Source organism: Rhamphochromis sp. 'chilingali', assembly GCF_963969265.1.
Source record: "Rhamphochromis sp. 'chilingali' genome assembly, chromosome: 5".
Classification (NCBI taxonomy): domain Eukaryota; kingdom Metazoa; phylum Chordata; class Actinopteri; order Cichliformes; family Cichlidae; genus Rhamphochromis; species Rhamphochromis sp. 'chilingali'.
This window is the reverse complement of record NC_137932.1, coordinates 24,841,547-24,867,196: the sequence shown is the minus strand read 5'-3', so window position 1 is coordinate 24,867,196 and position 25,650 is coordinate 24,841,547. Positions and strand designations below refer to the sequence as shown.

At 42.7% G+C, this 25,650-nt stretch overlaps 1 pseudogene across 1 annotated transcript; it reads right to left on the bottom strand.

The window, feature by feature from the left end:
- Positions 1-1,042: 1,042 nt before the first annotated feature.
- Positions 1,043-24,860, bottom strand: LOC308397673 (multifunctional protein CAD-like; annotated as a pseudogene). The gene is made up of 44 exons (XR_013974800.1): positions 24,602-24,860; positions 23,343-23,482; positions 23,038-23,167; positions 22,761-22,903; positions 22,301-22,442; positions 22,032-22,203; positions 19,635-19,820; positions 19,398-19,507; positions 19,055-19,197; positions 18,785-18,916; positions 17,582-17,815; positions 17,271-17,490; positions 16,990-17,178; positions 16,335-16,459; positions 15,620-15,753; positions 15,136-15,248; positions 14,376-14,540; positions 14,207-14,292; positions 13,794-14,040; positions 13,432-13,482; positions 13,005-13,229; positions 12,625-12,807; positions 12,323-12,541; positions 10,572-10,739; positions 10,291-10,473; positions 9,477-9,581; positions 8,812-9,060; positions 8,625-8,706; positions 8,166-8,332; positions 7,822-7,986; positions 7,616-7,747; positions 7,229-7,430; positions 6,947-7,137; positions 6,679-6,819; positions 6,500-6,589; positions 5,633-5,771; positions 4,896-5,089; positions 4,718-4,792; positions 4,359-4,564; positions 4,060-4,185; positions 3,818-3,973; positions 3,625-3,726; positions 3,033-3,127; positions 1,043-2,786 (listed from the first exon to the last, which is right to left on the bottom strand). The product of XR_013974800.1 is annotated as a multifunctional protein CAD-like (transcript).
- Positions 24,861-25,650: the final 790 nt, after the last annotated feature.

Genomic DNA, 25,650 nt, shown 5'->3' with positions numbered 1-25,650 from the left:
CCAACTGTCTGGCACACTTTCACATGTCAAAACTTTTTTAGATAATTAGTTCACTTTGCAATCAGCCTAAGCACTATAATACAGGTAAGCTGTGTGTGCGGAGTACAATGGAGGGAGCAGAAAGAGTGAGAAGTAGAGGAGGCCGAGGAAGAGGACGTGGAGGTGAAGAAGTAGGATGAAGAGGACGACAAGGACAAGGAGGACCAAGACGAAGACGAGGAGGAGGGAGAGGAGGATGAGGAGGGGGGATAGGAAGGGTAAGAAGAGTAAGAAATAGAATTGCTGATTACATCAGAGCTACAATAGTGGACCATGTAATCAACCGTGGAATGACCCTGAGGGTAGCTGGCCAACGGGTCCAGCCTAACTCGAGCCGCTACACTGTAGCAAGCACCATAAGGACATCTTGAAATGAGAATCGGTTAGTACAGTCACTTCGCACAAAGATTTGTAGCACTGCCATATGCCAATGAGAAACACACCAATACCATTGATGTACAAATACTGAAATTGTTACTTTACAGAATTGCTAGATGACCAGATGCTGGGGGCAGAGGAAGCATGTTCACTGCAGACCAAGTAACCCATATAGTCATTATGGCGATTGCAAATAATCCTATACTTGGAAATAAACACTTGTTTGTTTTGATGTGTTTGAATAAACACCAGTACTTGAAGTTTGGATCCCTCTATGCTTATGGATCTATGACAGAAGTATGAGCTCAAACTGACATAGCCTACCTTGTGCACAGAGAAAGCAAAAGCCAGATGTGTTTTGTATTCATACCATCAGTGTGCAGTTGGCGCATTGTGTGCTTAGTAGATGATGGCTTGTGTGTACTGTTTGATACGGAAACACCATTTTTACGAAGGTGTGAAGAGTTAATCTGGCTGTGTTTGCTTTTGCAAGAGAACTACAATTTTTGATTATTGGGTGACAGGTTTTCTTATTTGTGAGTTTTGCAAAGTTAGCCAATAGTTACAATAAATGTGCTTAAGCAATCAGAAAAAAACTAAATGAAATCAACCACAAAGAGAAACATCCTTTTTCATTATTTATTTCTCCACATGACACAGAAGTCGTTTGACACTTTACAAACATCCGTTTGTATTTTGATTTTAAAAAAAAGTTTATGTCAACAGTGTAAGAAATTACTGATAGTTACAGAGATTACCCCAAAACCATCAAAGACTGTGCTCTGAGGATATTTGTGCGTTTCCACTTGCAGTTAATGCAACACATTTGAAGAAAGGGAATCAACCATTTCATACAACCAAGGATGTCACGACTCTGAAACAGACTGAAATCATGTGACAAACATGTGCAGTACGCCGTATCGTACCATTATACTCATGTAGAGCTGGAATGATGAAGGTTTTCCGGTAACCTAGAAATATATTAGACACTTAGTTTTGCTTTTGCTCATTTTAAAACAAAATATCAATCGGATTGTTTGGTGTAGTAAAAATATTTTTTTCTCTGTATTTTGTTAGAAATTTTCTTTTGAAAAACCTCGAGGCGTAAACCACCATTGCTGGTTTTCAGAGGACTGTGCCAACCCAAACAAACATCTGATGAAGCTGGTCCAGTAAATTGGTCTAAACGTAAAAATGCATTCAGGATTTATCTTCTTTGACATCCTCATTGGTCCCTTTAAACATCATTAATCAGATGCAGCAGCTGCAAATTATATATATATATATATGTAAAAGAGACATCGATAGCAGCACCCACTTCCTATTTCTTCCCTTTGCCCCTCGATTTGGCTCATCGATGCACAAACACTGATCATCTCTTAACCATTTCAAACAAGACAGATTCTGGTTCTATATGTTAATTATGTTAATGGTTTTAAGACATGTAAAAATAAAGGAATCTTGAAATACAGCAGGAAAGAAAACAAGTAAACATTTGTGTGACTGGAGAAAAAAAAAAAGTTCTGTGTTACAGCAGCATGTTATAAACTTTAACTCACTATTAAATCTAGTATTTAAACCTACTTGCACCCCTCGGGGGCAGGAAATGAGAAATGTATAGATTTCAGAAAAGATACATTTTTGTTTCTCTGACAGTTTGTAGGACAAAGAAGCAGCACACTGTCACAATCAGCAGGGCTGATTGTGTGTAGAGTGAAGGGTGGACCCAAATGCAGACGGAAACAAAAGGCAAAATGCAAGGCTAACAATAAACTAAACTGGGTGAGCTAAATTAACTTAAAAACCTACAACAGGAACATGGACTTGCCGCGAGGAGACTTGACGCAACTTCTTGGCTTGCAAACAAAGCAGACGATCTGACAATGACACACTGAAAACACAGGACTTAAATACACAGGAGGTGATTAGGGGAAGTGGGAACACATGGAGGAACAGCTGACTGACATGAATCTAATGACAGGACGGGGGAAGTGAAACTAAATACAATGAACAAAGAACACACGACTCCTTCAAAATAAAACAGGAAACACTGAAACTAGACATGACAACACAAGCTTAACAGACCTAACACGTGATGAACGATACAAGAACTCAAACATAGAAACCAAGGAAACAATAATTAATAACTGCCTTTCCTTAACTAAAGCTAAATAGGAATGACACAAACTAATCACATATCTAAAATGAGACAAATACAAAATGAACTCAGAGCGCTGGGTCAGAGACCCAGCCTGTGACACACACTGAGTTATCGGCCCAGTACGGTGGCCAGCAGGGCCATTCGGATGTACATGCCATTCTCCGCCTGACGGAAATATGCCGCCCTCGGGTCTGTGTCCACCTCCACACTGAGAGAGAAATAACAAAGAGAAACAGATCATTAGTCCACTTAATCAACACAATAGCAAATAATGTAAGGTGGGTTTAAAATAAAATTCAGTTCAAATTTAAGTTAGTTAAAAGAAATCGTACTGAAATTAGACATTGTACACAAAACGTTACATTTCTGCAGCCCATTTAAGGGCTCAAGCAACATTTAAACAACACAGCTGGAACTGATATTGTTGTCAGACATTTGACTGAGCGCGTCTCACCTGATTTCATTGACTCTGGGCAGCGGGTGCATCACCACCATCTTCTGTTTGGCTCCAGTCATGATGTGAGGAGTGAGGACGAACTGACCAAAACACTGAGAGAAACAACAGAGTCACAGTTAAAGATCAAAAATACTCCGGGATCATCCATTCACATGAGACCTGAGCTGATTGGTTCTGTCTGCACCTATGAATGCTTAGCTAAAGGGTTCCACTTCCATATTTCCCCACACGCCTTCTTTCTCGCATATCTTCTTGTTTTCTTAAGACAATTCTATTTAATAGTTTTGCCTCTAGAAATATTTCATTTGGAAAGAACTTTGTGACGAATAACTGAACAAATCAGCTGCTTTCCACTAAAGATGAACTCCAAATGCAGACAAACCCCAGCTTCACCAGATGGAGTCAGTGGAGTTTGCAGTGCAGAATAGTGGATTAGGGAAAATGTCACCATGAGACCAACTGAACGATATCAAAAACTATTACCGGGCCAGCATGAGGCAGGAAGCACCAGGCCTAACTACAGATGCGCTGTGAGTATATGCAAGTATCTGTGTCACAAAATAAAACCCGTCGGTGAAATGAAACTTACGGCTTTGTACTCCTCCTCAGATGCAAACCTCTCCTTCTGGATCCTCGTCATGTAGAGGACGTCGGTGTCAGGCAGAGCCTCCTCGATGCTGTCAAACTCCTCCTGCAAACAAACATGTTTTTTAAAAATTAGCAGTTTTTAGTACATATTTGTGAAAACTCCTCTTTGCTGTGTAACCATGTTTAGTCCTCACCTGTTTGATGCCCTTTGAGGCCACGTAGCTGACGATCTCTGCTGGCATGTGGAGGTTTTTGGGAGCCACGTAACGCAGAGTGATGCGGTACTGGGTCAGCAGTTTGGCGAGGGAATGAACCGTTCGGCCATGTTTCAGATCTCCAACCATCGTTATCTGACAGACGCCACAGTTTTAACATGTTTTCATGTAAAGTTTTATTCTGGCTGAAGATTAAATTAAAAAGGAATCATGTCGCTCACCGTCATGCCGTTGACCGTTCCCAGCTCCTCTCTGATGGTGAAGACGTCCAACAGGGCCTGAGTGGGATGCTCCCCGACACCGTCGCCAGCATTGATCAGCGGCTTACGGCACTGACGGGACGCGCTCTGAGAAGGAGGAGTCACGTGCGTAAGATATTAAAAACTCATCTTAAAACTAAACAAGCATCAAAAAACACAACAGGGTGCTGCTGCAGTTACTTTCATGACCAATTAGTGTTTATTTTCTTTTACGTAAAGAAAACTTTTAATAAAAAAAAAAGTATCCATCTAAAATCCACCTCTACAGCTCCAGGTGTTGGGTGACGCAGCACGAGGACGTCAGCGTAGCCACTCATGATCTGGACAGAGTCCGCCAGCGATTCTCCCTTCAGCGAGGAGGAAGTGGCCTCGCTGGAATGGACGACGGAGCCGCCCAAACGCTGCATGGCCGCTGCGAAGGAACTGCTGGTGCGACCTCATAGAATATGGAGGCCATTACTTTACCCTGAACAGGAAGGCATGAGGAATGAGGGATTACTTTAAGGTACCTCATCATTCTATAACTTTGGTCATGTTTGATACGAACATCCACCATTGTAACAGCACATAACTGAAATTAGTGAATAGTGCAGTAACATGAGGCACGTTTAGGAGATACCTTGAGTATTTCCAGGCTTCGTTCCTTCTGAACCATCAAACGTAAAGTGTGAGCAACATTGAACAGGTGTGAGATCTGAAACAAACGAAGGACACAAAAATAAGCTTTTGTTCAGACCCGAGATCTTGTTTTAAACCTGTCAGCATTCCCAGAGTGTGTTTCATCTTCTTCGGCGTACCTGCTCCTTGCTGAACTGTCTGACAGACAAGATGTGCTGTCCCACCAGTGGGTGAAGCAGAGGAGACATCTGCAGGTGTGACACCTGACCAGGAGGCACCTGTCCTGACCCAGACTGTGGGGACAGCAGCCTGGACAGTGGGGGAGGATGGCTGTACCCGTCAACAGCAGCGGCTGGTGGGAGCATGACCATCTCTGTGGGGATAAGAGTCGCAGTGTATCAATGACTGGAACACAGCAAAGGTGTTTCACTGAGAATCAGCAGGAGAACATCAAACAACTTTAATTAAACTTGTTTTTATACGGCAATGAACAGTTTTGACATACTTGATTAATGGACATACCAGCTGAACATGTGAAATGATATGATAACATCTGCTTCATTTTTTAACCCCTCTTTCAACTTATTGATACCTTTTGCCTAAAGAAGGCTTTAAAAATCCCCTGTTAAGGCCAGTGTGGCGAGAATAAGGCACGGCGGGACCACGGAGTATCATTCGGAGCCATCTTTATTTACATCTCACCACTACACACCCAAACCCCTGAGTCCCCGTGTTTTTAACTAGGCGGGCGTGATTAAGGATGCCGTGCAGGTACGTCCGCCCTCCCTGCACGGCACCGCAGACCACGCCCCACCACAGCCAGGCAGGCTGATAATACACTGGTAGAAACATTGGGAGAAACCCTCGAGGTAAAACAAAAAACTGCTGTTCCAAAGCATTCTGGGAGCTGTAATACCTGGTGGCAGGCCGGGATCAGAGGCACGGTGGATGCGGGGCGGCAGCAGGTAGCGGCTTTCTCCACCAATGCGTCGTGGGCTCGCAGCTCGAGTCCGCACTCCATCCCGGGGTGGAGTTGGACGCTGACGCTCAGGAGTCTGATGGAGCAGAATTAATGTAAACAAAACACATGAAGTAATCCCCACAGAGGAGTTCAAGAAACACTCAAAACAGTTCTAAGTACAGGCTTTAAATGTTTTTGTTTGTAATTAAACTCTGTTAGCTGTACGTTCACCAAATTCTGTGAACTTTTTAGATGTCATCTACGCTCATAAGAAAGAAGACCGGGGATATAAGCACCGGAAAAGAGCTTCCTCCAAACGGTGGCGTCTAAGACCTCTTTCTTAGAAATAAAGTGAGGAGCTGCTATTCCTCCACATTTCAAAAGGAACAAGTTGATACCTGCTGTTTGCCTCCTACCAGACATTTCAGGCATGGAAGAAACACCAACTTTAATCACTGATCTGAACCTCTCGATTTTGCTTGCTGTGTCTTTTACAGCATTTTAAACTAATTACATCTAAGAAGTTCTTTTATTCAATTTGTTGAATGAAATTCTAGTGTTTTCTTTCAGTTACGTTTACTTAGCATCAACTAGCCGATATCTGCTGCTGTGTGCACGTTCTTCATGGCTATGGCTGCTAAAGAAGTGTGTTAGTGTTGGCAGATAACTTCACTCTCTTCTTAAATCTGGTCAATTTTGGCTCCAAAAATAATCATGGCGGTGGCCAAAACACCAATGTGATGTAATATTATTGTAGAGTCTTTATCTTACAACAGAAAGCATGGAAGGCAGCTGCATTATTACCGCATTCACTTTTATTACCATTGGAGTTTCTTTGACAGGTTCTGGAGGATGGGTGGAAGAAGTGGGCCAAGTCTTCACATCCTCACCGTAACCTGGAGGCACGAGCACCTGAAGGAGACAGGACACGTACTTTATTAGATCAACTACATTTATTCTCTTTGTTTTCTTGTTCAAAAGCAAAACGCACGAATGCTGACCTGGCCGTCGATGTAGGCCACCTCTCCTCGCAGGACCACGCGGCGGACTTTACCTTTCACCTTCATACCTTTGAAAGGAGTCCACTTAGACTTAGTGAACTGCATGGCCTGAGGAATAACCCACTCCTGCTCGAGGTCCACCTGAAAGACACGTAATTGATAAATAATTAGGAACATATTTCATCAGAGTATGGATAGGCTGCTAATTACTGTATCAAAATAATGTCTCCTTAAAATGAATTCCCTTTAATTGTGTTTGTCTGTTTACCTCCACGTAGGTGTTTTCCTGAACGGGCAGGTTGAAGATCCTGCGTGGATTGTCATAAAGACGTCTGGTAATATCATCCAGAGTCAGACGTCCATCACTGACGGCGGTGAGCAGCAGAGGCAGCATTGTTTCCAGACCGGGGTAACCAGGAGGAGGACGCTCACTGTTCTTCTCGTCTACAGAGTGAGGAGCTAGCAAAACAAAACAAAAACCGTACAGTTCAGGAAGGTCGAAGACAAGTCGGTCTGCATGATCGGTGACAGAAAATGAATGCTCTCTGACCGTGGTCTGTAGCAAAGCAGTCGATAATGTCCAGATTTTCCCAGAGTGTCTCCATGTCCTCGCGTGTTCCCAGCATGGGTCGAACCTGCGCTCGACCGTCGCCGATCTGCGCCACATTGTCCTCACATAGGAAGAGGTGGTGAGGGGCGACCTCGCATGTGACCTGGATGCCCTTCTGCTTTGCAGCTCGGATTACCAGGATCTGAAAACCATTAAGTAGTATTAAAACTGTAGGAAAGAATCAAAAAAGTTAAGATAAGATGCACTTTAACAGCCGAAGCAATCGATAATAAAACAAACTAATTAAAAGTAAATTACCTCAAATCCACTAAAATAGTTTAAAATAAAGTTGCATAAAATTAACAACAATAAGAAACAGCTCTTTACCTCCTCTTTCTTGGCCACGTGACAGATGTGGACTGGCCGCTGGTACAGCTGGGCCACCATGAGGATCGCCGCCACCGTCTGCTTCTCAGCGTGAGCCACGATGGGCATCTGCTTGGGCCATTTCTCAAAGTGCTTTAAACAGATCCACACGGTTAGGGCTGAAGCATCTCTAATGGCCTTCCAGCAACACTTAAAATCCAGCCTACCTCCAGCCACAGGGAGACGTTGTCCATCTTGAGGGTGGAGTATGTGTCATTCAGGTACATCTTCAGACCGGCGGTCTGGCTGGCGATGGGCGGCAGGACAGCAGCGTTGTCCGTGGCAGCGCCCACATACAGGGCGTAGTCGCAGCGGCTGCCTGCTTTGGCTAACTGGTGACACAATATAACAGGAGTCAATGTCATATCGCTTCAAATTTTACTGAATACTGAAGTACTCATTTCTAATCTTGTCCTTTCTGGTCACTGCCAACAAAAATCTTAACATTTCTGCATTAACAGGATCAGCCAACAGATTAAAAAGTGAATACAATTTAAAAACGTGGGTTTACCTTCTGCACCAGAGCCAGATTATTAGCATCAGTGATGGCGGGGGAAGTGTTGGGCATCGCACACACCAGGGTCACTCCTCCTGCCAGAGCAGCTGCTGTGCCTGAGGAGAAGTCCTCCTTATGGGTGGCGCCAGGCTTCCGTAGGTGAACGTGGACATCGATCAGACCTGTGATTCAATCAAAAACCAAAATACTTCACCCGGTATCTTTGTACTAGTTTGTCTGCATAGCTCGACTTCAAATATTTAGAAAAAAACAGTACTATGTGAAAAAGAATTAAAATGAGAAGCTGAACTATTAGTGCAAGTAATTAGTAAAGCTTTTAGTAGGATGAAGTATTTACTGTTTAAAGAACCTCAGTCTTTGAACAACTTTGCTTTAAAGACTCAAGAATTCCTGTTTCAGAAACAAACATCTAACATTACATTAGTGTTGTTGTTGCCGTTTACGACCACTCACCGGGCAGACGGACGAGTGTCTGGGATGCCATGCTGTCAACATGAGTTTTCACTGGTGGAGTCCTTCCAATCTGACGAAGAGCCTGCAAACGAGTCACCCTTTATTAATCATGTTCCCATAGAACCACATCACACAAACATCCTAACAAAACAAAAAACAAACAACAAGAAAAAAACAGATCGCGTACCTGAACAAAGAGCTTGGTGCACTTGATATCGATGATGAGCGGGACAGAGTAGTCGATAGCCATACGCCTGGTCCTGTAGCCTTTGGTGACAAAGGAGGAGAGCCTTCGACCGCCGCTGTTCCTCATGGAGAGGTTAATGACAAGGTCGAAGTGGTTCTCCTCCAGGTAGTTCATGATGCTGCGCTGCTTCTCTTTGGTGGCACATTCATCGCTGTCGTACTCCTCAAACGGCCAATCGATTGCAGTCACCTGTACAAGGAGACAAAACAAACTTAAAGTTTCTATCCTGATTTCATCCTGTCATAGATTAATAACACTATATTTTAAGTATTAAAGTACTTAAGTGAACGCCACAATTATGAACAATGACATTTCTAAATAAATTTCTGCTGTTTTTCAAAAGCTCTAGCAAAATAAAACATTTTTACAGTTACATTGTATCCATGTATAAGTGCTGCTCATCTGGAATCTTTGGTTTAATGTGCAATTCAAGAGGAATGATAAAGATGTAAAGGGTTACCAGGATTAAAGCATTTAAAAACAAATACACACAAACACGACCATATTCATGAGTCACTCACAGATGTGCCACTGCAAAATAAGTCGATTTTGATTTAAATAAAGTTTGTTACTCCAAAAAACGAAGCCTGTGTTAAAAGAATTACCTTGACTCCATGCTCTGTGTAGAAGTCAGCCGTGCCCATGCTGGCATACAGGTCATATCCCAAAGACTCCAGGGCCTGCACGGTGGGCAGCAGCTCACTCTTGTTCTGCAAACACAAGTCAATGCAAATAGTTTGGATAAACAATAAAATCATAACATCAGTGCTGAAAGCTGGAAAAATCTATTTCGTTTACTATGCTTCACACAACCGGAACACTCTGCAGCTGCTCCTTAAAATCAGATCACTCTTAAACTTCTTAAATCTATTGTGGTAGACAGACAGTTTCAGTTTCAGCTCATCTTATCTGACATCGATGGCCTTTTCATACAGTTCCATTTGCTGTTTTTTTAACCCAGCATTCATATCTTTAGACTTCCCTGAACCACGGTCGCCCCTTAATATAGTTTTTATATTTTCAGGCAAACAGATCATAATATTTCAACGCCGCAGAAAAATAAATGTGGTTCGATGATTTTTATTCCATTTGTGTTGCTGAGATAGTTTTGATCGAGTTTAACTACATCTGGTCTCATGGTGATAATATTTACAGTTATCAGCTGTTGGTGGAATCATCAACAGCTGCTGCAAAAACAAATAATCAAGGTTTGTTGCTTTTCTCGTTAGGAAAGTAGCAGATGCATAAAATCTGTTGTTTATTCCCATGTGACTGACCAGCCACAAAAACATCTGCACCTTTAATGTGCCACTAAAATGCATCATTCGTACTTCCAGCTGCATCACTTGTGAGCTGAACTCACTGTTCACATCTGGATCCCTATCTGTTGTGTTTTTGTCAGTCGAAACCTTTAAGTACCTTATAGCTGCCGATGGAGAGCAGGATGTTCTTCTTGGGGATCTTGAAGCCTGTGGAGAGCATGGCTTTGAGGTAAGCCTCGTACCGGTTCTCCCCAAAACAAGCTACTTCTCCAGTGCTGGTCATCTCCACCCCGAGCACCACATCAGCTCCGGCCAGCCGAGAGAAAGAAAACTGAGGGACCTGGAGGACATTGAAGCAATCCGTGATGCTCAGTCAGATGAGAAGACAAAAGTGATTTAACATGAAGGGAAATTTATGATTGCTTCCACACTGCTTACCTTGACTCCCACAATCCCTTTCCCTTTCATCAGGCCCACTGGCTCCACGTCCTCCCCCATAATGTACTGGGTAGCCAGAGCCACCAAGTCCACTCCCAGCGTCTTGGACACAAAGGGGAAGGAGCGAGAAACTCGGACGTTGCACTCGATCACTTTGAGCTGGTCATCCTGAGAGAAAAAACACAGCGGTGAATGAATGCTCTGACCAGTGTTGATAGAAGACATAACTGTCCTTTGCATTATTGACACAGCTTAATTTTCACAACTTAATGAGGACTTTCAGGGTCTGTACTTTACAATGTAAACACCTTAAAGTAACGGACAAACAATGCCATCTGTGGTGGCTGTAAACGGGAAGAAACATATCTGTCGCTTGTTTTCCCAAATCTACAGCAAAAGCATCACATTTACTTTTATTTTTCATGGAGGTAACTTGTTAGTTTGCTTGCTCTGCATGAAGATGACATAACTCTTATATGAACGACTGGCACCAAGCTCAGCTTCTCTCAAAAACTAACACTGCATTAATCTTTGCTTTCCTGGTGTCCTTGGTACTCGCTCTAACGCAGCGGTCCCCAACCCCCGGGCCTCGGACCGGTACGCGAGTCGTTTGGTACCGGGCCGCGAGAGTTGAGGCTCAGGTGTGAAATGTATAGTTTTCAGGGTTTTTAATCAGTTTTCAGCGTTATTTTGTTATCGTTTTTATCGTTAACTCTGTTTTCCTGGATCTTTTCATGTGTGTTATGAATAAATCTTTTTTTGGTACTGGTACTAGTTTTATTTTGTTGTATTTATCTGTGACACCTTAAAGGCCGGTCCGTGAAAATATTGTCGGTCATATTGCGTGGCGCAAAAAAGGTTGGGGACCGCTGCTCTGACGCATAGTTTTTTTGTTTTTTAAATGACCCCAGCTGCCTTTTAAAAGCTTCAGGAGCACAACAATGAGGTCACCTGAAAAAAAAAAAAAAATCCATGTAGCACTTGTATATTTCTGTTACACCAGAAAATAACCCCCAAACATTTCTATGTTTTTATTAAGTACACGCAATATTTTCACTCTCACATTTTACTCTGTACTGGAAGACTTGTTCATTTTCAAGATTCATTCATCCATCCATTTTCTTCCACTTTATCCGGAGCCGGGTCGCGGGGGCAGCAGCCCAAGCAGAGAAGCCCAGACCTCTCTCTCCCCAGCCACCTCCTCCAGCTTATCCGGGGGAACACCAAGGCGTTCCCAGGCCAGCCGAGAGATATAATCTCTCCAGCGTGTCCTGGGTCTGCCCAGAAAACCTCGCCCAGGAGGTATCCAGGGGGCATCCTTGTCAGTTGCCCGAACCACCTCATCTGGCTCCTTTCGATGTGGAGGAGCAGCAGCTCTTCAAGCTTCTCTCAAATAATTTTTCACCATATAAACTAAGGTTTTTTTATTTAGGCGTCATAGTTCTGAAGAGAGATATGTGTTTTTTAATAGGTGGACATTTCTGCCAGCAGGTTGGGGATTAAAAAGGTCGATCATGCTTGGCTAATTTGAGCAACTGTGCCAACTTTACAAAACTATACGTTTTTATACCACAACTCCCCGTTCAGCCTTAAATGCCAGAAGAAGAAGACTAGTCTCCCTAAATCTGACTGTTTATTACCGGAATCTGGAAAATACTGTAAGAAAGCTACATAAAGTATCAGCATTGAGTAACAATTTAAATTCACGTCCTCAGCAACAGCATTTAACAGTATTTCCATGTACTTCTTACCTTTGCAATTAACTGCAGGTTAAACGGCCCGGTGACTTGCAGCTCCTGACCGATGGCGTGAACGATCTGCATGATCCTCTCTATGGTTTTCTGATTGAGGTCCTGAGGCGGTGTCACCAAGGTGGCGTCACCAGAGTGAACTCCAGCGTTCTCCACGTGTTCAGAAATCGCAATGCCCATCACTACACCGTCACATGCGACAGCGTCCACGTCTATCTCCTGCGAAATTTATAAACAGTACAGCCTCAACTCAACTTGATAATAATCAATAATTCTGCTGTAATTATCGGGTCTTTAACTACCTTAGCCTCCTGAATGAATTTAGAGATGACCACAGGGTGTTCCTTGGACACTGCTACAGCGTTACTCAGGTATTTCTCGAGGTCGCTGTCACTGTAGGCGACGTTCATGGCCGCTCCGCTCAGAACATACGAGGGGCGAACGAGGCAGGGATAACCGACCGTCTCGCAAAACTTCACAGCAGACTAGAGCAAAGAAGAAACGTAAACGTCATCGAACGCTGGCTTTGCAACTATTTTTCTTAGTGTTGTATGTACAATAGTAAATAACAGTAAATATAATTTACTAGCATATTAAGGCAACATTTGAGGGTTAAACATCTTTAACTTTACAGACCGAGACATCGGTGACATAAAACGAGCTCATCGTCAGTCTGCTGTACCTCAGTGTCTGAGAGCTCCTTCCACTGCGGCTGGCTGATGCCGATGGTGTCCAGCATTCGGGAGAACTTGAACCGGTTCTCAGCGCTGTCGATGAACTCGGGCGAAGTCCCCAAGATGTGGCACTGCTGGCGGTGCAACGACATGGCAATGTTGTTGGGAAGCTGGCCTCCCATAGACAGGATCACTCCCTCTGGGTTTTCCCTTTCATAGATGTCCATCACCACCTGAAAGATGCATAGAAATACTCATCTCTAACCACGAAACACTGCAGATTAATACGTGTACAAGGAAATTAATAACAGTGTTAGAAAGTTTGAGGGGATGACTTGCAACAAAGAGCCCAGAGGCTACTTTCACCCAAAATGTGAGACTTGAATCAAGTCACATTCACCACAATCACACTTTCCCGTATCAGCTAAAACTTACCTCAAAGGAGATCTCATCGAAGACCATCACCATGATGGTCTTATAGCCCATCTGCAAATGGTTTGATGCTTATTTCGTAACATTTGGATTACTGGCTCTGGGGTGTAATAATACGTGTAATAATCAACACAATAAATGACAAAAAAAGATCTAAATTTGTATGTTTTTTCATAAATAAGTAAATTAATCCTCTCAAGCTAAAAAAAAAAAAAAAAAAAAAAAAAAGTTTAGTAAAGGAAATAAAGAGATGAACTGAACATGGAGGCGGTTCTTCCTGCTCCCTGGATTCAATTTCAGTGAGGTAAAAGACTAACTCAGTCATAAAGAGAGCATCCGGTATTAAAGTCTCACGTAGGCCTTACCTTCCTGAGCTCGGTGATGCACCCAACAGCGCACCAATCAAACTCCACGCTGCTGCCGATGCGGTACACGCCCGAGCCGATCACCATGACGTGCTGATCGTTGAAGCTCAGGTCGTCCTCTGTGCCGTGGTAGGTCAGGTACAGGTAGTTTGTGTAAGCCGGCCATTCAGCCGCCACTGTGTCAATCTGCTTCACCACTGGCAGGATGGACCAATCGTGACGCAGCTTTCTGACGGCCAGCTCTGTGCTGTTAGAGGGAAACGTGGATTCAGTGATAGAGGACAAACCAAGGAAGTTTGGATTCTTTAAAAGCACTTTATCTAAAATAACATTTCATGCTGATAATACCCTAATCACAGAGAAAGTTACCATTAAGTTAAACTAAGACAGTGATTATTTCCTTTCCTACCCACCTCTGTACAGCCAGTGCTATCTGCTTGTCTGAGAAGCCCAGCTGCTTGGCCTTAAGCATCACCTCTGGAGGCATGGAGCTCTCATCCTGGACGGAAGGAAATTAATCCAGCATCTTAATCCATTTCGAACAGCTCTTAGTTTTTTCACGTTATGTCTTATCGGCCTTACCTGATTGTAGGTCTCCAGCAGCAGCTCGTGGTCGGCGATGTTTTTCATCTTGTGCAGGAACCAGCGGTCGATTTTGGTCAGCTCATACAGCTTTTCCACAGTGTAGCCAGCTTTGAATGCTGCCGCCAGCACAAAGATACGCTTATCTGTAGGAGTCTGCAACTCCTGGTAAGCAGAGGGAGCACAACATACTAACTGTGAAGTAAAGTGCTGCTAGTTATTTGCCAGCCATGAGCATCAGCTCAGACATTTGGGCTTATTTTCTCAAAATAAATAAATAAAAATAAATCAGCCACACACATAGTAGCAGAACATGATTAACAGCATGCAATGAAACATTCCTCAAAAAACCCAGAAGCAGGAAGCATTACAGTAGTAGATCGCTCAGGGGAGATCTGGCACCATCTACTGGTCCCGTTAAGACAGAACAATACAGTTTTGACCTTTTAAAATGTCCTTATCACAATCATTTATAGGGTCACCATCCTAATAGAGGCGTAGTAAAACAGATCAACATGCTTTAATGTGCAGCACCATCACTCATCCTTAAAAGTCGATGGCATTGCATAGCAAAAGCACTAATGTTGTGTTCTGACCAAATATGAAGCAAATCATTGCATGTTTGGCTGAAAATGGTTAAAAATCTTTCAACCTGGGATAAAGTATTTGCTGACACTGTGCACTGAACAGGTCGTGCAGCAGCAAGGCATTTTTTAACCAGTACAACCATTTAACCTGGACTTCAGCTATGGGAGGTTACCTTTTCAGAGACAGGCTTGATGGTGTGGTCAAAGCCAACACAGTTCTCATCCACCATCCTCAGAGCTTTCTGGAAGGCTTCCTCAAAGCTACGACCAATAGCCATCACCTCCCCTGTCGAGGAAAAGGTTCAAGCACTGAGCACAATATCCATAATAAGCACCTGACTTACTGGCTTCTCTGCCCGCACTGGTAAAGGTTAACTTTATAATCAAACTGTGAAATAAAGCAGTAGAGTAAAACTTTAATGCCCTCATGGAGAAATCTGCTGTGATAGCAGTGCAGAAAAAATGAATAAATAAGAATAAAAAAGAAAGAAAAAACATAGTAGGTGCAAAAAATGACCATGTGAATTTATTGTTAGCTTTACTGAGACCAAACTAAGTATTTTTAAAATGCTCTGGAATACTAACAGTACTAAATCTACTACCTATTTACAATTTGTTACAACATATTTTTGTTCCAAGCTCGCTTTTGCCTCTTACCAACACTCTTCATGGAGCTGCCTATCTTGGTGGAAACCCTGAGGAACTTGCTGAGATCCCAGCGAGGCACCTTCACCACACAGTAATCCAAACTCGGCTCAAAGTTTGCCGTCGTTGAGTTTGTCACTGAGTTTCTGGACAAAAATACAGATGCAGTGCAAATATTTTTCATTGGTGAATCGCTTAATTTAAAGGCGCTTTACAGTTAAGACATTTATGCCAAAAAAATTAAAAAAACTACAATGCTTATGTTGCAACTGCTCAAAGCAGCTTTGTCAAAACAATAACTTCAAATTAACCAAACTGCCAGCTGTGCAGGTGATGAATATCATCTTGTTTCCAAATTTCTTTGCTGATGAAAAATTGTGAGCATGTTTATACTAAAAAAAGATTGAATTTCAATGATCAGATGTCTTTAAGTGTAATGATTGACTAGCTACATGTTTCCTGGGTCTGTGTGACACTGTGGGGTCCACATGCAGTGAAGGCAGAGAGTCTGTGCTGCCTTACTTTACAGGCATCTATGCGTCACAATTATTTTTTGGTCGTTTAATATACAAAAATTGATTTTAAGCTTGAATACTTTAAACCCCACTTTTAAAAAATGTTCAGTTTGGCAGAATACTGGAACGTCTTTGTTGGATGTCATCATTCTGTAAAAGCAGCGATGCCCCTGTTAGTTCATTATCCGCCGTTCTTAAGCTGAGAGACGTACTTGAGCTGTGGCAGCGGGATCCCCAGACCAAGTTTAGCTGCTACGTAGGCCAAAGGATAACCAGTCGCTTTACTGGCCAGAGCAGAGCTCCGTGACAGGCGGGCATTCACCTCAATGATGTAGTACTGCAACACATTATACATAGAAGATACAATTCAATCACAGACATTACGGGAATTAGACCAGGAGCAGGAATACCAGCTCCCCATGCACACAAGACCTGTTTAAAGGCCTGTTCTGATACATAAAGCCTATTCATACAAATCTATTCCTGGTTTGTATGAAATGAACTTGGTCACATTGATACCTAAAACAATTTTCTTTTAAAACTTATTGAACTAGGATTTACATAGCAAAGGCTTTTTACAACCTTGTTTTGGAGCCAAAACAGTAAATGTAAGCCGTTGACATACCTGGCTGTTACATTATCTGCAGATCCAGCCGCACACTCTGTACATCCTATAGCCATATAAACTGTATATACTTCAAGTCATGTTACCACCCATGCTTATTTCAATATACCTACACTTTCTGTACTATTCATTACAGCATGTCACTGGCTTTAAAATAAGGAAATGCAAAACAGATCCACTTTATAGGTGAACACAGTCCTATTTGTGCTTTTCATCACCCAGGTCTTCACATATATGCTTACCTGTTCAGATTCGGGGTTAAGAGCGTACTGGATGTTACACTCTCCCACGATGCCGAGATGTCTGATGACTTTAATGGCCGTGTTTCTCAGCATGTTGTACTCGCGGTCATTAAGCGTCTGACTGGGAGCCACTACAATGGATTCCCCAGTGTGGATACCCAGTGGGTCGATGTTCTCCATATTACACACCTAAACAAGAGGAAACAACAGCCACTTTAAATCGCCCTCAGTTTTTTTTTAGTGAGTATAAACAGTTTGTTCTCTGGTCTCCTTTTACTCACAGTCACACAGTTGTCATAGGCGTCCCGGACCACCTCGTACTCGATCTCCTTCCAGCCTTTCAGGGATTTATCCACCAGCACCTGAGAGGTGTGAGCGAATGCTGCCGTTACCAGAGAGGTCAGCTCCTCTGTTGTTGGCAAAACCGGAGCCGAGGCCTCCGAGAGCGAACGCTGAACGAACCAAGACGGGGTAGCCAAGACGCTCAGCAGCTGCCACCGCCTACAGCAGAGTTAATCAGATAAATTTAGACTTCACTGGGGCAAAAAACAATCCAGAAGCTATTAATTTATAAGCGAACACGTCTCCTCACCTGTTCCACCGACAGAGCTGCTTCACTGGGAGCTACATGCTCATTGATCTCTTCCATTTTCTCCACAAAGATTTTTCTGTCTTCGGTCATCTCAATGGAGGAAACAGGAGTTCCCAGAACCTGCACTTTATATTTCTCCAGAACGCCCAGCTTGGTCAGCTCTACACCGCAGTTCAGAGCAGTCTGACCTCCAAAAGTCAGCAGGACGCCGTCCGGGCGCTCATTTTTTATCACCTGTAACAACAAGATGTAATGACACGAAGCACTCACAACACATGAAAATGAGACAAACAGCTCTGTGGATTTCACACTGGGAATTTCATCCCGTCCAAGACATTTGGAAGTCTGCAACTGAACTAAAAGCAGCTTAAGTGATCTTTGATTTTTTACTGTAAAAGCCTTTTAGCCTCTTCGTTTCCACTCTATACTGCCATATGATGGATGCAGGTAGAAAGCTGAGCAGGGATTTTTATATCTTTGAGCCAGCACATTTTTACAGAAACGTATTATGAACACTGAAATTTAAAAAGAAATAAAAATAATAACATAAACTACATTAAATAAACCTGGGCAAAGACGGTAAAAATCTGAGGGAATATTTGTCCTCAAACTTGTTTCTTTTCATTATCAATCCGCACTCTTATTTTTCCTCTTACTAATTACTGGCTGTTGTCTCTATATTGCATCTATATAAAAACCAGAGTGGAGCAACGAGCTCTCTTTAGTCCACCAGCACCACCCTTTATCTTACATGATGACTTCCATGGAGCCGCGGATTTAAGGGCTGCAACACAAAGCTCATGTTTTGCCTTTGCTTTTAAACACTTGTGCTGCATTCAAGTGTTCAACCAAACAAAGTGATGGACCACGTAAAAGTGTATCTTATCCACAGTAAAGAAATAAAAATAAAGGTTGTCCTAGAACCCACTGTCCCAATTCCTACAATACAGACACAAAAGAAGACTGAACTACCTTCAACAGTCACCAAAGCTACAAACACACCTGTACAGAACTGCTCTGTGTTCTTTGGTGGGCTGTGATTATGTGAGACCCCTCAGTCTTTTAGACAAACACAATCTGGGGTCAATACTGACTGATCCGAAAAAACAAAACAAACAAAAAACAGTTGACCTACAAATTTCACTGTGTCCACAGTTTCTCTTCTTTCATCAGTCACAGAGTTGCAACAGAGAGAATCCATACCTGAGTGACGTACTCTGCTGTAATCGGCAGAAAGTAGACTTTGTCAGCCAGATCTTTGGAGGTCTGGACAGTGGCAATGTTGGGATTGATCAACACAGTCTGGATATTCTCTTCCTTCAGAGCCTTAATAGCCTGGAAAACAGAGCAGAGTAACATCAGGAGGCACAGAAAAAAGTCCTCTGCGTTCAAGTGTTCTTCTTTAAATCCTGAATTAACCCTCCGCTTTACACACAGCCCAAAATAAGACCAAATAGCTCCTGTTTCACAGACCTGCGAGCCGGAGTAATCAAACTCTCCAGCTTGGCCGATGGACAGTCCACCTGAGCCTAGGATGAGGACTTTTTTGGATCTGACATGCCCTTCAGCCTTTGGGGAACCAGTGAAAGTGAGGTGGTCCATCAGACGCTGCTTCACTGGAAAAATATCACACAAATTGCTACTTATTAGTTGTTACACAAGCCAGACTTACAAGGGTTTCTCTTCTTCACAGGCATAGTTACATTACTACTATTAAATACCAATTACTACTGAAAACTACAAAAGTACTTTAGACATAAATTAATATGCACCACAACATTTAAGATGATAAAAAATGAAAGTTAAATTGGAATACCAGATTTTCCAGTGTTGCCCTCTTTATGGTCTTTCACCGTTTCAATGAAGACATCAAACAGGCCGACCAGATCTGTAGGACCAGCCATGTGCTCTGGGTGGAACTGAACACTGGATGAAAGGGACCACAAATGATTTAATTGGGTTTTTTCCGGCCAGTACAGAGGCACTTAAGGTACCAGAACCAGTCACTTCTAGAGTGAATCACCACTGGACTCCATCTTTCACCGACTGTTACCTGAACAGAGGCTTTGTGTTGTGTACGATGCCCTCGTTGGTGTGGTCGTTAGCATTTGTGAAGAGCATGTCCCAGTCTTTGGGCAAAGTGTCAGGGTTGACAGCGAAGCCGTGATTCTGACTGGTGATGAAGCAGCGCTCTGTCCCATTATGGATGCACGGTTGGTTGTGTCCACGGTTACCGTACCTGAGAAACAAGAGGAAATAACACACTAATTAAAAGATGGATAAAAGACATTTCCCACGGTTAACAAAATCTATAATTATACATTTAGCTTAACCAAGGTGCCCTCTAATGAGGCATTATTATAGCAGAAGCTTTAATTGTCACGGCTGCCGAGGCGAGCCGCGTGGAGTTGGAAGAAGGACCCAAGATGCAGGCAGTGGATGAGATACCGGTGGTTTTATTTACAGAGGTGTAGTGGCAAACAAACAGTGGGGCATAACAAATAACTAAATACACCTAAACTGGGAGAACTAAAAATAACAGACCTGGGAGCATATGACAACGGGATGAGAAGCAGCCGAGGAACAGGACACCGTGGAACACAGGGTAACAGACTGACACAGCGTTACACAGACGAACCAGCAACAGGCAGGAGAACACACAGGGCTTAAATACACACACCAGTAATCAGGGGATGAGAAACAGGAGGGCAACACAGCTGGGAGGAATCTGAGCTGACGGAACAGGGGAAACGTAAACTGAGCACACTCACATATGACACAGACCTTCACAATAAAACAGGAAACTCAGACACATGGAACCAGACAAGACATTGAACTAAACAGACAGATTCACAAACAGATGGGGTGACACCATAGACAGACAGATACAGACGCGGACACAGAGGCAGACTGAATATAACACAGAACTTAAACAATCATCATCAAGAAAATGATAACGAACTAAAAGCGCTGGGTCACCGACCCAGGACCATGACATTAATTAACTTGGCCTTTAGATTGTTCATCCAGGTACAGACAAAGCACATTTTAGGACGACTTGTTTGACACTTGTAGTCTTTCAGAAAGAATCTCCACAAACAACCTGTAATCTGTCTGATGGGATGCCAGCCACATTCCAGCAGGACACATGCTGCCCACTCCGACCTTCAGACTCAGCCTGATAAAGCTGCCATCGACAAAGTCTCCCATAATAGATATGGCTACAGAATTTGGCAGACGTGTTTATTCAGCCTTTTTCAGAACAACGACGCTCAATCCAACCCTCTAGTGATCATAAGGGAGACGCCAGAGTGCTGAGAACAGCAAAAATCTGCATTTCACAAAGAAAGTGAGAGCGTGTTATACAGTACAAATAAAATGTTCACGTTTCTCCAACGTTGTCTTCCCAACAGTTTCACCGGATGGCCAGGAAGCGTTCGCAGTGTCTTCTCGGGCGCTTCTCTGGTGCTGATAATTGGCGTCTGTCTTGTGTCAGTGACGTAAAAGACGGATTTAATGCGACACGACCATTCAAACAGCAGTCGCTTTCTGAAACATCGGATATGTATCGGATTCAGTACCACATACGAAAGTGACCCAGATCGGATTTGAAAATATCGGATTTGTGCCGTTCACACGGTCAAACCATGATCGGATATGGGTCGCATAGGGTCAAAAAAATCAGATTTGATGCGCTTTCGCCTGCAGTGTGAACGTAGCCTTAGTTATCCATGTCCCAGTTTAGTTTTCCATACCATTCTGCAATAAAGCAGCTTTTTGAGTTTAATTTGGTTGTCGTGAGTTTTGCATTTGGGTCCTTCTCCTGCCTGTACACAGCCGAAACACAACACAATGATCCTGCCAGGAAGGCTTGCAAAATATGAGGACGTCCTATTTCACAACTTTAAGACAAGTCCACATCTACACTAGAACATACAGTGAGTTCTTCATTCACATGTGCTCACCCTTTCCACCAAAGGTCATGAAATTCAGCTTCTGACCAGCTGTTCTCACAACAGTGCAGCTGTGGGGCCGGAGTAAAAAGATGGAGCAAAGGTAACTTAAACAAATTTAAATAAAATGTTTTCACACCATCCACCTTCACTCTGGATCTTTTTTTGTTGTTGCTCATGAAGGATATTTTTTTCTTGTGCTTTTAAATCACTTGCTGTTTAGTCCAGCTCCAGCTAACAACACCAGAGCAAGCACTGGCTAACAAGCCTGCGGAAGGGTTTCGAATTTATTACAAAGAGAAAGAGGTGTGTTAAATTGAAGAAATTAGTAATCATGTTAAGTTTACAGGACTGAAAATAATTGAATACAATTTTCTTATAATGGAGCACCATTACTTTTTGATAGTAAACGTTGGTAAAAGTTTAAAATCACTTAAGAATCAAAGTTTAACAATTTATCTTTCAGGTTACGGAGGTGTTGAGTTTGAGGTACTCACTTCATCTTGTAGGTCTTGGCTCCAATGACCAGAGAGAGCAGCTGGTGTCCGAGACAGATGCCAAAAACTGGCTTTGGTTGGTCCACAGAGATCACCTTCCTCACGTTGTTGATGGTGGCCTGACAGAGCTGGGGATCCCCGGGACCATTACTGACGAACAAACCATCAAAATCTGGAAAAAGATGAGAAACAATTATTTATGTAACCACTGATAAAAGTGGTACGAGTTCCCCTGAAGAAAAATCCCCGACATAGCGCGTGTTCCTGACCGGCGGTGTCCAGCGGGTGGTCCCAGGGTACGACAGTAACACGGGCTCCTCTCTGAGCCAGGCAGCGGATCTGGTTGTACTTGATGCCACAGTCCACCACTGTGATATGAAAGCTGCCGCTATGATTGAACACTTTTGGCTCCTGGAGACAACCAAACAGAGAAACATCTAAATATCTGACAGGCACAAAACAAGCAGCAAGCTACCTGCTAAACAATATGTTTTGAGACAACTACAGACAAAAGCTTTTTATTTAGTTTAAAACCTCTTACTTGAGCTGAAGTGTGAGCGCTAAACTTTTCCTATGTTTTAGAGCTTTAAAAAAAACCTTCACAAAATTAGATCCACAGATCAAATCTCCAAGTTTCTAGTTTATCAGTAACATAAATAACGCCCTCCATTAGCACTCGAGAGCTGGCAGAGCTTCGATGGGACTGTAACAAAACTCCTGGTGGGTTACCTTCATGGAGACCTCTCGGACCAGATTCCTCTTGTCGGGATTATCGAAGGGAATACTTTCCTCAGGAGTCCCGTCCACTATCAGCTTCCCCAACAGGGTCCCCTTCTCTCGGATCTTTTTGGTCAAGCAGCGGGTGTCAACACCTGAAGAAAATGGAAACAGTTTGTAGCATTAAATTGAAAAGCTTGCATCTGATTATTTTATGCATTAATATATATTACAGATGCTGAGCAGTTTTCCAATTAAATTACGCCCATTTTTATTCTGGGTTTCTGACCTTGTAATCCAGGAATGCCTTGCTCTTTGAGCCACTGGTCCAGTGACTTGGCTGAACTCCAGTGACTGGGACTTTCAGACAGTTCTCCAATAATCAAAGCAGCAGCGTGGATCTTGTATGACTCAAACCACTGAACAAGACAACAACAGATGAGACAGTGTGTTTTATCAGAGTTAAGACTTCTTTCATTCAGATAAAACCGTCCCACAGAAGAAAAGAAGAAAAATCCTGACTCGCTTTTCCACTTTAAATATGTTAATAAGTTTGCAAATTAATTTTCACCTGGAGTTTAAATAACCGCTTACCTTGCTCAGCCCGAACTCTCCCTCTTCATCCATTGGCACACCATAGTTGCCAACCAGAGGGTAAGTGAGGGTCAGCAGCTGGCAGCGGTAGGATGGATCAGTAAGAGCCTCGGGGTATCCCACCATCCCCGTCTGAAACACTAAACACACAAAACATTCTTGAGTACATCATATCAACTACAAGAGCTTAAATCTGCCAGACAGTTAATAATAATTAGGTTTTTCTTTAGAGTCAGAGAATATTAGCAAACTGAGTTCTTTTCTTTTTAATGCACACTGATGCACTTTCAATAACAATGAAACTCTTATGGTTTAGGACTTGGATGACTTTTTATCTCATAATTATGATTCTCTCATATTTAGTACAATTATATCTTTGTATCTCAAGTGTTGTATCTCATGAGACGATATCCAATTTTTTTCTTGTAGTTCATAATAAACAGTCTCATTATTAAGACATCCCATATTAACTGATATTAAAATTATTTCAGTCGTTGCTGTTGGAAAATACAGATAAATGTGGAGTCTCTTGTAGTCTGAGTGATCACTCAGACTAGAAAGTGCATTAATTACCAGTATTTCCCATTTGATTAAATGAACTCATGCGGCATCTTTAACTGTCTACATATGACTGTTTATTGAGAACGAAATGTGTTTTTCGATCTCTATAGTCGATTATTTTATTGTGTTCTACCTACTTGTGTTTCTGTAATAAACGTTTGAAGGGATTATAACACCTGGCTGGAATACAGTCGCATTCCACCCGGGTATACGTCCTCCATCCAGCATACGCTTACATTTTTATTTATCATTTTAACGTTGCGTGACTCATCTCTGCAGTCACGCATACTGAATGTCAAAATCTGACCTGATCCAAAATCACTATTATCTTATCTTTAATTCGGCATGCTTATTACGACACAGCAAGCAGTTTCCTAGTCACATCTGCCTGCCAAAATACACACAGGTGGGCGCTGAAGGTAGAGGTGGGCGCATGGCTGTGATGGCGTCACCAAATTCCACTCTTTTTCAATGGAGTTTGGCACTGGGGGGGGGGGAAACGTTAGGAGGATTTGGCGCTTTACAACTCTGAACCATGAGCGTCTTGGAACAAAGGGGCAAACCACACCACACATCCAGATTACACAATGTACCAAAGCAAATGTTTAACCCATGCTGAGTTATATTATACACAGGTGGACTATGCACAATAATAAACTGAGAGTCTGAGGTGAATTAAAACAGTATAAATCACGTACCAATTTCTCCGGATACCGACATGCTTGCACCAAATTGGCGGCCTTTGAACGTCGTCCCGTCCTCCAGGATCAGGGTTGCCATATTTTGTAGTGATTACAGCTGAAGCTAATGCCGGTCTCTGCAATTCTTTTGGTCCTGGTAGAGATCACGCTGAGATGTTTCCAAGTATCAAAGTATCACTTTATTTCCCAATCCCAATACAAATGCGCGTTTGGAGATCAACACTACATACAGTGCAGTCCTATTCTAAAGTTGATCTGAAGAGTTTTACACAGCAGCTACAGTTATAGTCTCTGGTCTCCTCCTCCTACAGTAAACCCCCCACAGTGGAAAAACACTGGTACAGTGGCCAGGTATGCTAACACCCTGACCCCCATCTCCTTTTAAGGAAATGTCCATCCACCATTGTCTGCCCCTCACCCTCAGTAACTCTTGCTACTGTCCTGAGGGTGGGGGTTAGATGTCCCACTGCCCTGCGATCCAGTTCTTTGTTCCCCCCTTCCAGGACTATTTTTTATTGTGTATTGCTACATTCTATCTACAACAAAATCCTACTATGACACCCACTAATAAACTACATTCCCTATGACCTCAATACCTAATAAACAATCTATTATTTCTACACTAACTGCAGATACCGATAACTGAAGCATTTGTGACGATCCCAGTTTCCACGTGAACGTTCTGCCGCGCAGAAGCAAGAGATGTAGATGAGACTGAGTCACAAAATACTTCAAAAAACACCAATAAACATGAGATCTGGTGGCCAAAAACAAACCTTTGAATGTTGAAACGAATCCAATTTCAATCCGGGAGAAGCAAAACAAAGGAAATATGTTTAGGTTGACAGTTTAGAGTTTGTTCGGACGGGACGATGAGACCAATGTGTTCCACACGCGCCGCCAGCAGCGTGGAAGTTGTTTGTTTGTTTTTTTTAATCATATTTGGTATTAAAATAAATAAATAAAAAATGTACAAATAGACTTTTCCATAAGAATATAAAAGCAAATTTTAGCTAAATAGCTAAATGTCAGGTTAGGAAAATTAC